Source organism: Dendropsophus ebraccatus, chromosome 6 (assembly GCF_027789765.1).
Source record: "Dendropsophus ebraccatus isolate aDenEbr1 chromosome 6, aDenEbr1.pat, whole genome shotgun sequence".
NCBI lineage: Eukaryota > Metazoa > Chordata > Amphibia > Anura > Hylidae > Dendropsophus > Dendropsophus ebraccatus.
The window spans coordinates 132960499-132973539 of record NC_091459.1 but is presented as its reverse complement, the minus strand read 5'-3'; the positions used below and the strand labels follow the sequence as shown (position 1 = coordinate 132973539).

The 13041-nt window shown below is 40.3% G+C and overlaps 1 protein-coding gene across 1 annotated transcript in view; it reads left to right on the top strand.

The window, feature by feature from the left end:
* Window positions 1-13041, top strand: part of MYT1L (myelin transcription factor 1 like) — a 361678-nt gene that overhangs the window by 289517 nt on the left and 59120 nt on the right. The gene's annotated exons all lie outside the window — the stretch shown is intronic.

The following is a 13041-nucleotide window of genomic DNA, read 5'->3' as shown; positions in this document are numbered from 1 at the left end:
CTCTTTTATACACCCCACACACATTAAGCTTGTGTTGATCAAGACAGCTGATTTCCATTGGATGAGATAACATCTAGAAAATGAAAATATTTCCCCCAACAGATGATATCAGGGGGAAAAAAGTATTGTCCGCTTGTTCTTAAGGAGATGAGTCCATGCCAGAGGAGAGGCAACCTCTAGGTAAGATAGGCAAGACTAGGGATGAGCACATCTTGAACATGCTCAGGTCCAATCGTTCAGTGTTTGAATACCAGTGGTGGAAGAAGTTGGATGCAGCCCTAGGGAGTACTGGAAAACATGCATACAGCCTTTGGCCTATGGTTGTATCCATGTTTTCCAGGCAGCCTTAGGGTTGCATCCAACTTCTTTAGCCACTGGTAATTAAATGCTGAACAATCGGACTCGAGTTCTTACTATAGTGCAACAAGTAGTAGTAATTCTTCCCTAGACTTCCCCATTACTAGCAACACTCCTTGCATTGTGCCTCCAATAATAATAATGCTCCTGAGAGTTCCCTTTTGTGTACCAGTGTCAGTAAAAAAAAAAAAAAAATGCACAGTGCCCCCATTAGCGTTATTGCTCCTTGGATTGTGCCTCCAAAGATAATACTCCCGAGAGTTCTCTCATTAGTATGTGTCCTAATATAAGTACTCCCACCTAGGGCCATTATTAGAATAGTGTTCCCAGATAATGCTACCAGAGGTAATAATGCCCATTCACAGAGCCCCATACAAAATGTGCCATCCATTGTGCCACTAATAATAATAAGAATAATGCCCCTCCAACTTTCCACCATTAGCAATAGTTCAACTCAAGAATGTTCCATTAGTAGCTGTGCCCCCAATAATAATGGTCTCCCAGACTGTCCCCATGAGGAATAATGGTGCGAATTGTAATAGTAACCCCCATTAGTAATAGTGTCATCTATAATAATTATACTCCCCAGAATGCCCTCATTATTAATAGCCCCCTCCATAGTAATAGTGCTCCCTTAAGAGATAAAATTGTGTCTCTTTCAGCCCTTAAACCTCAAAAGGGGCTTGTGGGTTATGATGGTGAAAGGATAGGGCAGGAAGCTATAGGCTCACTTTGTCCAAGTACAAACAAAAAAAGCTATTGGTGTGCACTGAGCATTTAACCATATGGCACTCAACTTTCTCCTGCTAAAGAGGTTGTCCAGCAGAAAAAAAAAATTCTTTCAGATCAACTGGTGTCAGAAAGTTATATAGGTATGTTATTCACTTCTATTTAAAAAAAAAAATCACAAGTCTTCCAGTACTTATCAGCTGCTGTATGTCCTGCAGAAGGTGGTGTATTCTTTCCAGCCTGACACAGTGCTCTCTGCTGCCACCTCTGTCCATGAAAGGATCTGTCCAGAGCAGCAACAAATCCCCATAGAAAGCCTTTCATCTTGTCGACAATTCATGTCACTGAAAGAGGTGGCCACTGTGTCTGACTAGAAAAAAAAAACTAGACACAAAAAACTAGTACAGGAAGACTTGACATTCTATTTTTAAAAAGAAGTAAATTACAAATTTATACGACTTTCTGTCTCCTGTTGATTTGAAAGCTTCAGTGCACCTTTAAGTACTGTATACCACAAGGATGTACACTATGGCCCTATAATATTCTATGACTGTTGTTTTACTATTTTGTACAAGTCTGAGCTTGTATGGAGCCACAATATAGCCAAGTGCATGAGCCCTGGAAAAAAAACTAGATTTTTTATTATTATTATTATTATTATTATTATTATTATTGTTTAGGATACTGATTGCATCTATAATTGCTCTAGAATCTGGTATTGATCCTGACGTAACTAACACAGGTCTAATGTAACATAGACCATTCATGAATTGACAAGCTCCCCCATCCAAACATATTTTAGAATCTTTTTTTTTTTTTTTTTTTTTTTTTTTACCAGAATTAGGATGCTCATTATGAACCCATTTAAACCCGCTGGCTAATAGTGGGTGATTGATGAATTCTAATAATCAGCTTTTTATTCTATTTATTGCTAGGAGTTGATAATGAGCTTTGATGTAGTGAGCATCTACAGAGGGATGAATGTGCTCCTCAAGTGTCTTGCTGTGTATGTGAGGTACATGAATCCAGTGTCTCTAAATCACTCCCAACAATATGCAATTAATTCCACTTAGATTAATTGATGATCCCATTAGCCCCTTTGAATGAGATATTTTCAGTCTGGGAGAAGTGATATAGTCAGCAGTTTAATTATAGAGAAAGTTTATTTTCTTCCGTTTTTTGGAGACGAAGAAGAAAAATACAGCTTTGTTATCGGGTCGTGATCTCGTATTGGAATATTCAACAAGAATGAGGAAAACCTACGGATCCTGTAGGAGAAACATATGGAAACTACAGCAACCAATCAGATTGCACCTCTGATTTTTTAGGCTTCCTTTGGAAAATGTATGCTGTGGCATGATTGGTGGACACGGGCAGCTATTCCCTGTTTCCTTTGTTCAGGTTTTACACAGTTTTTACCTTTATTTTAGGAAGAAATAAAAAACTATGGCTGTAGTTGTAATTACATTAGATGTCGGAGAGACGATCAGTAAAACAAGTGGAGAGACGACCAGTCTGCCATATGCTCTTCTCCCCGCTCTGTGTCAAAGACCTAGACAGACTTATAAATTAGCATTGGAAGTCCGTCTAACGCTCTGCACATGTACTCTTCCCAACTCGTTCTCTTGATCAATCGAAGTCTAAACCCTCAGGCCCTATTACACAAAACGATTTTCCGCCGTATTCGGCCAATATCCGCCATTACGGCCGACAATCATTTTGTGTAATAGAAGACAACGATCAGCCAACATGAACAATGTCGGCTGATCGTTGAAGTCATTTGTCTTTCAACATGTTGAAAGACAAACGACTTATATAGCAGCGATCTGCTGCCATCGCTCCGTAGAATAGGAGCGGCGGTAGCAGACACTGCTATATGCTTTGGGCTGCCCGGACAATCTAGGGATCACCTTGGAAGCCCCCCCGCACCTCCCCGCCCTGTACTCACTCGCTCGCTGCCAACGCGTATATTAGTGTTGGCAGCGAGCAGGGAACAAGGAGCATGCGAGCACTGACGGCGCTTGCTTGCTCCTCTCTGTCGCCCCCCGTAATAGGGGCTTAAGACTCTGAGGCCCATTGCTTGAAAAAATATTCAAAAAAATAACAGCAGTTTTTCTTTTTAGGAGAATTTACACACAGCTTTTCATTGCAGAGTTTTATTGCGTTACTGGAGCCAAAGCCATCAGTCGATTCAAAAGGAATAGGAAGTATAAAATCAGGCAGGTATCGCCGCTATGTAATAGGACCTAGTTATGTAATAGGACCTAGTTATGGGCCCTATCACACAAAGGAATAATCATCTGAATTGGCCCAATGCGGGCATTTATAACTCCGTGTAATAGAGAAAATGATCAGAGGATGAAACAATCATTGGCTGATCGTTTCTTTATGGCCTGACCTAAAATCATGGGGCGACGAAAGCGCATTGTTATGCTTAATAGCACAATTTAACAAACCATTTAGCATGGCGATTTAACAAACAGTTTTTACACTACCTACCCACGTTCCCAGTCTCCTTATGCACTCTTCATGCTTTCTCCCCGGTCCTATGCGTAGCAGCTTCAGAGCAGCCTGTCTGAACTGACAAGCCACTCAGCCACTGCTGGTGATTGGCTGAGCGACCTGTCAGCTCGGATGGGCTGCTCTGAAGCTACAGCGCATGGGACCGGGGAGAAAGCATGAAGAGTGCATAAGGAGACTGGGAACGTGGATAGGTAGTGTAAAAACTGTTTAGGCAAAGGCTGCACAGACATCGCTAACAATATCTGTGCAGCCCTTGCTAAACGATTATAAGGCCGTGTAGTAGGCCCAGTAAACATGCAACAATCTAGCAAATCGGTGCTCATTTACAGTATTGATCAGTATTTTTCAGCAAAGACGGGCTCACTCTCCTCTAAATGCCCTTTTATCAAGCACACAGATTTGTTAATTTTCCCGAATGTGTTTTAGTACATGTATTTTTAAGCTTGCTTGGTGAGCATTGTGTTCGATCGGGCATCATGTTCCTTGAACGAGCTTGATGCTTGGCCGAGCACCTCGTGGTACTCGGGTGCTCGGGTGGCCTTACATATTATGTTTTTGCTCTAATTTTCATATATTCCATTCAAACATCCATTCAAGGGACATACCAAAATTTTTTAAAATCGAATAGAGTTATGCTGCATTTACACGGAACGATTATCGTTCGAATTTTCGCAATAATGATTGCATCTGAGCGATAATTGTTCCGTGTAAACACAGCGAACGGTCAAGCGACGAGCAAGAAATCGTTCATTTTGATCTTTCAACATGTTCTCAAATCGTCGTTCGTCGTTCGCTAAAAATTCACAGATCGCCTAGTGTAAACAGTCTTTCAAAGATTCCCCTTATATGAAAGATGGGCTTAAGCGATCTTAAGAACAATTGCAATTTTTCTTACAAATTTTCTAATGATTTATTTGTCTAAACGCTGATTGTATTAAAAACCAAATTGTTGCTTCAAAATCGTTAAACAATCGATTATGCAAAGTATCGCTTCGTGTAAACGCAGCATAACCAGGCATCGTCCGCTCTGCCAAACAGCGGGCACCTGGTTAAATGCTTAAGTCTCCTATTGATTTCAATTGTGTTCATTACTCGAGTTGCGCACTCGAGCATTGAAAAAGGCTCCACTTGAATAACGAACACTCAAGCATTTAAGTGCTCGCTCAGCACAAATGTTTATCTTAATACAAATCATGTGATTTATAGAGCATTCAGAAAAAGGCAAAACCTTGAACTTTGTTTTTGAATTTTCTGATGACTTTAAAGGGGAACTCCGGATAAGAAAAACTTGTTTTCTATTAAAAGTACATTAAAAGTTATATAGATGTGTCTATACAATGCATTACTGAATCTCTACAGTTCTGCCACACTGGTAGCTAATAGAAATCCAGGAAGTGAAGAAAAATGGCCCCTGTGCCAATTCACATTGTCTCCTGCTCCTTCTACTCTCCCCCCTTAGGAGACAAATATTTCATGCCTCTGTCTCACATTATATGTGTTTGCTGAGCACAGGCTGATGCAGAAACGGGGCAGGGCGTGATGTCACAGGAGGCTTGGCTGGATCCCCCAATCCCCAGAGTGATCCACCATCTCTGAATGGCCAGAAGCAGGTGCAGCACTTATTTTACTGATTGTGATGGGTGGGGGGCTGTGATGATCAGCTGAGGGAAAGCATTGCATTCTGGGAACTGCTATACCAGGAAGGACAGAAACACAATACAGAACAACCCCCCCCCCCCCCCCACACACACACACACAGAAATGCTACAACATATTTGTTTATGTAATCCTAAGGGAAAAAAATACATAACTCAGGCCGGATGTAAATTTCCAGGTACTTTTTTTTCTACAACAGCATAAAATTTTATGCTTCTTAGTTTTTATTGTATATGTTGTCAGTATTGGGTGTGAAATTTCATACACTTCATACACTTCTACTGTAGGTTGTATTTACATAAATTTATGTGGTATTATTTTGTCATTTTTTTCCAGAATTTACAAAATTTGTGAAAAATTGGGCAGTTTTATTGATATTTTTTTTTGTTTGTTTATTTTTGTCCTACAGGACAACCTATAGCAGCAAAAACTACACAAAAGTCAAACCAAAATGTTACAGATTTGCTGATGTACTTCTCACACTAGCCGACAGCTTTTTAATACAGACACTTGTCAAAAGTATCTTGTTCTCTTTTCGAGACTATGGTACACTCTACAAAGTCTTTTTATTCGAACCAGTTCTTTGTGATAAGAAGAGTCCCGTGCGCTGTACTTTACCACTGAACCACATAAAGGTCCTTCTTTTTTAGAGTTCATAAAAAGATTCCATGTAAACTTCCTTCCACTGCTTTGTTTTTGACAGGTGAATAGTGTCGAGACAAAAGCTGAAATAATTGATCACTGGGGAAACAAACCAATGTGGTGAACAGTCATATTAACTAAGCACATGATGGGCTAGGGAGAAGAGCGGAAAACTTTTTGTACTTTTTTTGTTTCATCTGTTTTTATTCAATGTCCATTCCTTTGTCCAATATGGACTAGAAGAGAGGAATAAATATATATATATATATATATATATATATATATATATATATAACATTTTATTTATTTATTTTCTGAAAAAGGGGGCTAGGGCTTGTTTTCAGGGTAGGTCTTATATTTTTCCATGAACTAAAATTACACGTTCCTTTCTTGAACTCCATGGAGTAGCTTCTTCTTTTTGACCTCATGTTGTATGGGGATAATACCAGTTAGAGATGAGCATATCTATTTGAATCTGTGGCGTTGGGAGGCCGGAAGCGGGTGAGTGGATTTTGCTCTGCCATGATGGGAGGTAGCGGGGCACTTGTCTAGTAGAGTTGGGAGCTACAATAGGAAGCCTATTCTCCGTCTCTGCGACATCATGTGACATAACCTAGGGCTTATATTTCAAGTCTATTAAAAAACTAAATAAAACAAGGTATGGCTTATTTTTGGGGTATAGCTTATTCTTTAAGAAAAAGGGTAGTACCCTGATCTTAGTTGTGGAGAAATACTCAGGAACTGGTTAAAGGAAAACTAACAGGAGGTTGGAAGACTAGAACCCACTTTTATTTTACCATAGTGTACCGGGTGCTTAGAATTATGGTAATATTCTTCATCCTTGTTTTTGTTTGACAGTGCGTATTTAATGCTGTGTTCATTCATTTAGTTAAATCTGCTGCGGATCTGCTGCGGATCCGCAGCGGATTTTCTACTGCAATACGGTAGGTGTGAAGGCACCCTAAAGTAGAATTATGTCTCGCAGGAAGTGGTGTATTATTTCCAGTCTGACATGGTGCTCTCTGCTATCACCTCTGACCGTGTGAGGAACTGTCCAGAGCAGTAAAGGTTTTCTATCAGGATTTTGCTACTACTCTGAAAAGTTCCTGATATGGACAGAGGTGGCAGCAGAGAGCACTGTGTCAGACTGAAAAGAAAACACCACTTCCTGCAGGACATACTGCAGATGATAAGTACTGAAAGGATTTAGATTTTTAAATAGGAGTAATATAAAAATCTGTGTATTAGTTGATTTGGAAAAAAAAACAAAGTACCCCTTTAAATTTTGAACATAAAAATAGTGTTCTAATTTTTTTTTTAAGTAATTGATGCCTTTCTTATTCACTCTGAGCAGTCCTTTCGTAAGCCTACCTTGGGTAGTTAGCTAGCTTTTCTAGTTTAGTTCCATCAGCAGTAGACCTTGGCAGGCTTCCTCTCTCCAATGAACATTATTGATTTATGAATGGCGCTAGTCATAGTTTAGGATAAAAAATATGATTAGCCAGTAATGTAGACAGTGTTTACCCAAGCCCTGATGTCTTTATGAACAGACGTAATGATGAAGGCAGCGTGCCCTGATAGACCTGCACTATATATGGATGGATAGTGATGGAAGGCCGGGACAGTGACGGCACATTAATTATCCATCGATGGCCGGGTGGTGGAAATCATTGTAGATGCAAGTCATGATGTGTCTTAGGTGAGGATCGATAGCAATTTCTTTCTTAAATGCAATCCACTTGTTCTCTTCCTTGCTGTGAGAACAGAACGGAGTATAATTCAATAGTGGGAAGAAACATAAATATAAATGTATCATTGAAAGCAATGCTGTCTATATCATGTTCTATGATACGTCCTTTCCCGATCATTATGTAACCTGATTGCCGGGCTTCCTTCCTACTTCAGCTCTCAATGATTTCCCTGAACTCTTACAGACATGCACCAAAGTTTCTCTTTATAAATATTTTTGAGTATTTTTAATTTTTTCAAACAAAAAGGGGGGAAAAACAGACAATGAAATAATTGGTGTGAATAATTTCATGCGGACTTGATTGTTTGCCGAAAATCCATAACCAGTGGGTGAATGTGTCTCATGATTATCATTCTGGGCTCATCGGATTGCCATGTCAGGAGCATGCAGTAACAATTTGCAGTCAATAAAGATTGTAAATCTTTCCAATAAAACTTTCTAATAATTCTAAGATTTAAATAACCAATTTCGGTTGAACAGAATAAAGAATTTTTGTATCATAGCCATAGAGAAAAAAGAATTCAGTTTTTGAATTAGGTTTATTATTCTTCATAACATTTCATGATGTGGTTAAAGGGGTTAATCAAAACCCCGGTGCTGGCCGGCTTACACACATTCACCGGAAGTGGCGTGGACTACGCTGGTTCGTGCTGGTGCTGGGAGAAGAAGGCAGAGTAGCCCACGTCACTTCTTGTGAACATGTAAGCCGGCCGGCACGGAGGGAGTAGGTGAGTATTTGTCTGATGCGATGACAGGAGCAAACATTATGCGCTCCTGTCATCCCTGCTGCCAGCAAGGGGGCTGCACTTTGGGGGATCCATGCCATGGTGCCAATCACGGAACGTGTGAATGGGTGCATTCACTTGAGTGGTACCTAAAATGGACAATTGACCTAAAACGGACAATTTTATGGGTCGTGTGAATGCAGCCTAAGGGTAGACAGCCCGGGTACCGCCTGGAATTCCGGGATACAGCCTATTACCTAGGCTAAATCCCAGAATTCCAGATGGTACCCGGGCTGTCTCCTCCTTCCCCACGGACCGGGAAGGCATCGGGAATCAAATGCGGAAGGTTCAACAAGGTTCGAGTTCTGTAGAACCTAAAATGTTCCGCTGTTCGATCATCTCTACTCAAAAATTGAGCCAACCAGGATTTGGAGTACATGTGAAAACTCGTATAAGTGCAAGAAATGACCCAAACGTAGTCACTATTAGGAGTAAATTGGTTCTATCAGATGGCAGAATCATGGTGTATAACTAGCCTAAATCCTGGCAGCCCCTCAGTCTTTCTGTTCCCCCCTCCATCTGGCTGTAGATTGCCCATATTTCAGTGATGATGCGCCCGTCTCTGGTGACATCCTTCATCATCATTAGAGTGCTGCCTTGTTGTCACTCTCCACATTTTCTAGTGGCAGAACTAATTAAAGTAGATTATTTGTATTAAAAGAAGAAACTTGACTTTTTGCCAATGAAGAACTTAAGGCAATCCCCATGTGTGTAATGTCTATAAGTAGCAACAAAATTAGTCCTCCGAGCCCCGGATTATACTGATGATCTTGTTGGTTGAGTTACTTTCAACTAATGTTCATCATTTCAAAAGGGTAATTTCACCTTGCAGATTTACCTGGCGACAGTGCCATTTGCAAATGCTAATTGTTGATAAGGCAGTCATTAAAGGAACGGTGATCCCAAAAAAAAACTTTATATAACTTCATGTTATCCTCCAGACAACACGCACAACATCAGTGTCAGAGTATCTTGCACATCTCTACATACGCTACTCCTGGCTGTATTCCCAAAGTGCTCATACTTGTCACTTCAATACTTCTAGGGTTCATTTTTGCAACTATTATTATATTGAGTTAAGGCACCTATAAACCTGATGAAAAAAGGTGCTGTCAATCCAAAAATTCTTTGCCAGGTAATATTTAAAGTGAATGTACCATCAGGTACATTGCTTTGGGTTTTATACCTTAATGGATACAGGGATGCCAGTGGTGCAGTCCTTTTTTTGAACTGTCACCCAGTTTCCGCACACGGCGCCAGTTTTTTCAGAAGCACCGCCCCACCCTGGAGCACTGGGGGAAGGTTTCTGTGTTCTGAATGGAGTACGGAGGGGTTAAAGGGGAACTTTGAGCAGTCTTGTTAAAAAAAATTCCTTACAATGCACGTTTCTTACCTACATTCCTCCCTGATACTCTTCATGTGGTTTTAAAGGGAACCAATCAGCATGATTGTGCTAATATGGCTCCCAGCTGCAGAGTGTAGATCTACTTTGCAGCTCCACTAATATACTGGTTATGTCAGCAGTGGTATCTGAGCATCGGAGAAAAAAGTGTTTTGTTGTGGCGCACAAGGCCAGTAGAGGGGCAGCAACTAGTCATCTGGGTGGAGAGCCTCCCGTGACTAGTCACGGCTCTCTGCCTGTCAGCGCGCTCTACAAGGATGATTGACAGGTAGAGAGGCCACTAACTGGTCTCTCTGCCTGTCAATCATCTCTGCACTGCACGCTGACAGGCACAGAGCCAGGCAGCTCTCCACCCAGATGACTAGTTGCCACCCCACCACAATAAAACTCCTTTTTCCACAATGCAAAGCTACCAGTGCTGACGCGGCTGATATGTTCCATGATCTGCACCATACATCTATACTCTGCTGCTGGGAGCCATATCAGCACAATCATGGTGATTGGTTCCCTGTAAAGTACTCTTGATATGTTCATAGGATACTTACCCTCCAGTCTTTTATCTATCTTCATAATCGCCGCTCAGCCAATCAGCAGCCGAGGCGGATACTGATGCCTAAAGCATTGCTGCTCATGATCAAGTCATTATAATGCATTCATGTCATAGCAGTATATTGACGCCGGACCCCCGAACTCGGCAAAGTAACATCAAATGCTATAAGATCAGATATTCTCGTTTCCTAGGTGCTACCTCTTTACCAACCAATTTGACTCAATCCCATTGTAAAACCCACACGAGATTCATCGCCCGTTGAACAAGAGGAGTAAATCTCAAATTAAAATTTGACCCAATTGCTTTGATAGTAAAATAAGGTGTTTTCTCCCTGCGTTACATTAGAAAATATGTTTATCCTAACAGGTCGATAAGCGGACGGTGTACAAAAGAAAAAAGCTTTAATGAGCTTTGCCTCAGTGCGGGTGGCCTCCTGCTTTTATGTTATAACCATGGAAAATCTGAGCTTTCTACATATTCTGTGTTAAAACAGAACACTTTGAAAGGAACTGTGAAAAAAAAAAAATTCTACCCACACAAGTGATAAGACAAGGATACTGAATCGGCAGGGAAGCCAGTGCATTGTAATGAGCCACTTCCCAATCACGTCTCAATTGCTGCTCTCTGTCTGAGATGAATACAAATTGTTCCGGCTTCTAACTGGTCAGATATTTTCTTTGAAGTCCAAAAGAGGGGTTATTAATCACAATATAGCCCTCCAAATGAGTAGATGGGGCTTATTTCGAGTGTTATTTCAATAACGGTCTTTGTATATTACAATGACTCAATGATGTTTGCTGGTAAGTCTTGTTATGTTTAAAAAAAATGGACAAAGTAGATATAGCAGAGCTACCCTTGAAACAATACTTGAAAGACAAAAGAGCTTTATATAGCAGAGTTGCCGATTATATGGCATTGCAGGGTCAGTAGTTTAGGACGTGTAATATTGTTTGGCTGCAAGTAGCTGTTTGTTGGAAATAATAGTAATATGGTGGGCAAAAAATTTTGAGTACTATTTCTCCATCCTAAGCACAGTGGCAGACAATAGGGAATAAGTGGCTACAATAGTCTTTATATTATTATATTATACTGAATACTTTCAAAGGATAACAATACCAGTTTTTGTTGTTGATATGTTTTTTGAATGCAAAATGAAACAACTTGGGGAATAGTCTTCATTAATAATTTCCTACCATTCGGCTGCTACTCAACAAGAGATAAGTATGTCAGAGTCTGCTGGACTTTCTGCTTTTTCAGTAGCAGAGATAACAGTAGGGTGAGAGGAGGATCGCAGTTTAGTTTATAGATAGGTGGGAGAGAAAACTTGGAGGACAGCTCACACAGGCAGGGAGAGAGATAGTAGAATATACACAAGGTAGATTGCTTGGAAGAATATAGGCTGTGCATGAATTTAAAGAGAAAATAGAACTCGTGTAATAAACTATAGGGGGTCTAGAAGCAAAAGTAAACACGTTTTTCATAAATACCCATGGAGAAAATGGTTTTGTGCACCATTAAGCAAGAATAGGAAAATAGCTTTCCAAAGGTATGTATAGTCTTTAACACCAATTGAGAAATGTGTACAATTGTATGACTGGATAGGTGACCTAAGTACTCCTATACATTTCAATGCTATCCACATCAGCCCTTTGGCACATTGAGTGTTTGTGATGTATGGTTCTTTGAGGAAAGCCGACCTCCATGATAAAGCACGGACATATGTTGCTACAGTATGGACTGTATAATTACTGCTCTGAAAAGATGAGTACAGGGAGGCACAGCTCATGCTTGGTGGTACAGTCAACAAGGTAACCATCAAACCCACAAGTCTTATTCATCAATGGTGGCCAAGCCCATTAAAAACAGAAAAAAGTGGAGACCGCTGAATATACAAAATTTGGAAAGTTGGCAAAATTTGGGGTAGAATAAAACTGGCCAATACGTGTTGACTAAGCCTAGATGGACTAGATGACTATCTAATGCAAAAACGCAGAGTTGCTGCATGACCGCTGACCACCTGGGCTCTGATGGCTTGGGTATGAGAGGAAGCTGATCGCTGACATCTATGTTATGCGTAAGGCCCGTTTAAGTAAAAAAAGAAGTCAGTGTAAAATTTGGGTCTTCTGCTATGGAGGTTTTTCCACTATGATGTTCCTACTAGTCAAAATAGCAGCCCCCTAAAAATGTACCTGCTGGACACCAGTAAAGTACACTGTAAAGGTCATCCTTGGAGAATATTTTAGCAACTAATTTATGGTGTCAATTCATCGTGCAAGTGAGGAGACATCTAGACCGTCTTTATTACATCTGTCAGACTCATAGCTGTAAATGTTATGCTGAAATATGGTTCTGGAAAGGCTCCCAGCAACTAGCAGGCATCTATACAGTGATACTACTCAAGTATCAAACCTAATCTCCAACGTTTCCACAGGAATGTAAAATAAAATGGGGAAGATGGATATATTCATATACTTACCCTTCTGCTGCTATGTAGACATACATTTACATGTCATCTGTACTTCTTGTTTTAGGAAGAATGTACCATTTTACGTTTCTAAAGACAAGATTAAATAAGGAAAGTGGAAGGTTACAAAGACGTATTTGTTCAAGATAAAGGATCTGTATTTTAGATGAGCGAATCTGAAGC